Below are 4,483 nucleotides of genomic sequence, written 5' to 3' on the forward strand. Positions count from 1 at the left end.
GCTGATAGATTTGAAACTGTTCGGCAATAATTTATGTGCTGGCTTGGTTATTTTTATGGGATTTTGGATTTTTTCGTCTTTTGTTTTTTACAATCAAATTGATTTAACACAACAGAGGATTGACTGGGGATAAAGAAAAAGCTCATGCAGGAGAGGTCTGTGACAGGCCATCTTATTGCAAACCACTTAGTTGTTAAGGACCGATGCCAAAGCATTAGCCTAGCTGAGAATGAGGAAAAATCATCAAACTGACAAAACGACTTTTAACTAGGACGGGAAAAAGAACACAGGCAATCAGATCTACTCTAGCAAGTCTGAAAAAGGCAGTCTCTCTCACAAAGAAGAGAGACACCAGCAGATGACACTTCTGGAAACTTTTTTTACCCCCTCACTGGGGGATTTGGGTACTATGGGTGTGTATACAGCTTATTGGTTTAAAATCTTTTTTTTTTTCTCCAAAATGCTTAGTTTCTGCTGTTTAACCAATGTTGTTGTTCTAAGAATGGTGCCTAAGAATCCTACTCCACTTGTCAAAATCTCCTGAAAAGAAGAAACTTAAGTTAGGTTTGCCAAGAACGGTTGATTCATAGCGTGTTGTAGCCCAGGACGAGTCCAGCCATTGAACAGTTGTGAAACCTCATCCTAGCTGAAGCAGCATAAATCCATACTGTACTTGCAGTTTGTGGTGATGATTTCTGTCTTACGTACCCCATCCCCTTAGCCTGAGTTTGCCAAACTTGTATAGGGCATCAAACAGTAACAGGTCCCTCTTCGTGATTAAGCCTGAGCTGAATTTTCCGTAGTGATCTGGTAGTTGTATTAGATTTATTATTGATTTTTAAATTTTTTTGAAATTTAACTCTTGCCACACTGGTAGTAATAAGTGTCATGATAAGGACTGAAAACAGTTCTAATTTGCAATTTAAAGAAAAAGCAACAACAAAGCCAAAAAACCTCCCAGTTTCACAGTATCGGAGTACCTCCCCTCTAGTTTGCTTGCTCTAAGGAGATATTTATTATACCAGGAAAAGGAGCCAGAAGCCTTTCTGTCATTAGTGAATAATGCCATATGACTCCCTTGTGGTACAAATGCCAGATTATGCAACACAGGATAGTTATTGTCGCTAAATATAGCATTGTTTGGTATAGAAGTGTCTTTGGAATAACAAATTTTCTCTTATGGACGTTAATATTATACTTTAATAAGGCCAAAATAACTGCAACAAATCTCAGATTTAGCTAAAGGGCACGCATTGTAAATTCAAGTTTGTTACTCTCACTTTCATAACTCACTGGAACAGTCCACTTGGTGACCCTGATTTACTTATCCTTGTCTTATTAGAAGTAGTACAAATACGTTGTAGTATTCTGCTCTAAAGTGGCAAACCCCCGTCCTTAGCACCGGGTAAAACCTTCCCATTGTTTAATGCTTTCTGTCAGACTACTGCATTCCTTCTGCATAATGGAAACGGCACCCAGAGCTAGTGGGCTGCAAATTACAGAGCAGTTCATCACTCAAGACTCTCCAGCATATGATAGTATTGCAAATATTTATATTAGCAGCTTTTGTGCTTGACTGTAAAGATTAGAGGTCTTACAGGGAGTACTGAAGGAATTACAGCTCCAAGGTGTGGGGGGGGACGAGACACAGGGGATGGATCTTTCCTGTAAAAAATCTAGACTTTTTTCAGGGAAAGAAAAAGCATCCTCTACAAGTCTTTCCAGTTATGGAAGCCTCCATGCCTTGTTGTGAAAATAGTGAGAGTGTTGCTCTGCAACTCACAATTCAGTTGGAGCTTGATAGTGTTTGCTTGCTGGTTGAAGGGGGGAAAGGTGTCCTTGACTCAAACTGAGGGAATTTTAGTGAGGAAGTAAAGGTATCTTTTGTTCTTGGTGTTTTGTGCGGGGTTTTATGCAGGCAGCACAGAACTAACATCATCCACTATTGTCAGCACAAATATGAACTCTTATTTTCATCGGGAGGTAACCTACTTTTAAAAGAGCACCTTGAATGCTGAATTTTATATTACCTAGAGAAAACCAAGGGGGAAGAGAAGCTCATCTGCTATTTCAGTGATATGGGGAGTGGCTATATTTGATACAGGGAGGAAAGGGGACTGTGGCCAGCTCTGGAGAGGGGACGATGCTGTCCTGTATTCCTGTGACAAATGGAACTGCGTGTATTTATGATGGTCCTTTTATGGGCCATATGAAATGTATGGATTCCTGCTTCCTTGATAACTCTCTGTGTTCTGAGACCTTCCTATCTTAGGCTAAAAGTGCTGTAGTGGGGGCAGTTTGGTAAAGCTCTATAGGTGAACTGTTGGCTGAACAGGAGAATGCCTCAGTGCAGAAGTCAGGGCCGCTTGGCCACCAATGCATCCTGCTTCTGCAACACTGAGGTTCAGGGGAAATTTTGAAAATTTTCTTGCTTGTTTTATCTAGGCTGTTAAGCACAACGGGCACAGAATTACAAAGGCAGTGTGAACCCTTTTTTAGGAAGAATTACAATAATAAAGTGTGTTACCCAAATGAAAAACCTGTGTCCAGTTCGAGCAGCCTGTCTCTTACATGATACTGGGAGGCCTGGCAGGTGTCTGAATCTGAGTCACGTACCAGGTTTGCTGTGGTGTCCATGTGAGATTCTCACGTGGCTGAACAGAACTGGGCTGGGAAAAAACAAGAGATTTGAAAACAACCTCCTTTTCCTTCAGATACTCCAACATTTATCGTATGAGATCCAAGCAGTAATTTGCAAATGTGAAATTTCATGCCTGCAGAATTAATGCGAGATGGAAACTTGGTTCAAATGGCACATTATGACCATTATCTTGTAGTCTATGAAACGCCTGTGTCTGAAAGTGAAGAATACAGGCAGCTGGCAGGCTCTGTGTGTAATTATTGTTTTGTACAGTCTCCCTGGCTTTATTGGGAAGCAGACTCCATGTGGTCCTTTACTAGGATGCTCCAAGCTTGATGGGTGTGTGAGAGAGAAGTGAAAAGGCTTTGCTGCCTGCAAATCTGAAGCTCTCCTTGAATTTTGAATTTTTTACTTTATGCTCTGGCTTACTTCTGATAGCCGTTCATGAGTCATTCGTTAGTGCATATAACAGTTATCAGATGCCACAGGAGCATGAAAAATTTCCACTCTAATAAACACCATTGTAACTGTCACCTCTTTATGATGTGCAGAAGGATATGTGCACGGGATTGCCAGCTTTTCGTCTGCGCAAAGTCTGACACCCTTCTCCAGGGATCTCAGTTTTTCATAAAACTGTCCTCCCTATGAGTTAGCTCAGTAAAGTCAAGACAGGTACAGTGTCCCACAAGAACCTGATGGTCTGCGGATTGCTGCATAGAGAAGCCATGGGATCAAAGTTAATGTGCTACTTTTGAGTCCTGCTCTTTAAACTGATCGAACGAAATGATCTGTTAATAGCATAGGATTTTTGATGTTAGGCTTTTTTTCCTAATGTTGATACAGAGAATATACCGTCCTTGAGACCAGACACACCCAAAGTTCATGAAAAATGCAAGCACTTACGGAATGGGTTTTTAAAGCAATGGTTTATAAGAGCTGGTTCATCAGATGAGAAGGGTTTCCTAAAAGTAGGGCCTGACTGTTCTAAGAGGCAGCAAAAGGAATTCCAGAGGAAATGTGAAAAATGTGGATGCAGCCACACCTGGAAATGCAGCTGTAGTGCAGGCACAAATATGTGGATAGAGGAGAGGTTTGGCCATAGTGGCAGGTCAGGAAAATAATAATCTCAAAATATCTTACATTATCTTAACCTCCTGTTAAACCCCTGCTGGAGAAATGCAAGATAACTACAGTAAACATGAGTAGCCAGAACAAAGATCTTTTGATTTCAATGTGATTAAATGGTCCGTAGATAAATCTAACTCATGTTCTCGTCTATGTAGAAATAGAAAAAGTCTCTGGAAAAACTGTCTTCAGCTTTATCAACACAAAATCCTGCTCATAATTTGTTGGACACATATTTACCTATGGGAGCAACTAACAGGATCTGTTGTCCCCTTCACATAAATTGTAAAACTGGATGTAACCTTTTTAATGTGTATGCACAGTTCAATGTAGTGGCAGAAGGCATACGCAAGTATGCAGGTGCACGTGTGTACCCATGTTAAGGCTGAGTTGGAAAGAACCCTGGAATAATATTTCAATTGATTTTAATTTGCGCGAGGCTTGAAGAAAACTTGACAACTGATAGATCCTGCTTTTTGTATTGTTTTGTTGCATCTGGAAGACATAAAAATAGCAGGTGAAAATACTGATGCTCCCTGCCAACATCTCAAAACTTTGAGCAATTGTGTTTCAAAATAAAACCGCAGCCATTCCCTGTGGATGGTGTCCATGCTCATGTGCCCATTTCTTCAGCATAGGATTTTGGGAGCTCTTCACAGGACATCCCAGTAAACAGCATAATCCATCTGAAATTACTAGTTAGTTGAAAAACTCACT

The sequence above is a fragment of the Egretta garzetta genome, unplaced genomic scaffold (assembly GCF_000687185.1).
Source record: "Egretta garzetta isolate BGI_Z169 unplaced genomic scaffold, ASM68718v1 scaffold188, whole genome shotgun sequence".
In the NCBI taxonomy this organism is placed as follows: domain Eukaryota; kingdom Metazoa; phylum Chordata; class Aves; order Pelecaniformes; family Ardeidae; genus Egretta; species Egretta garzetta.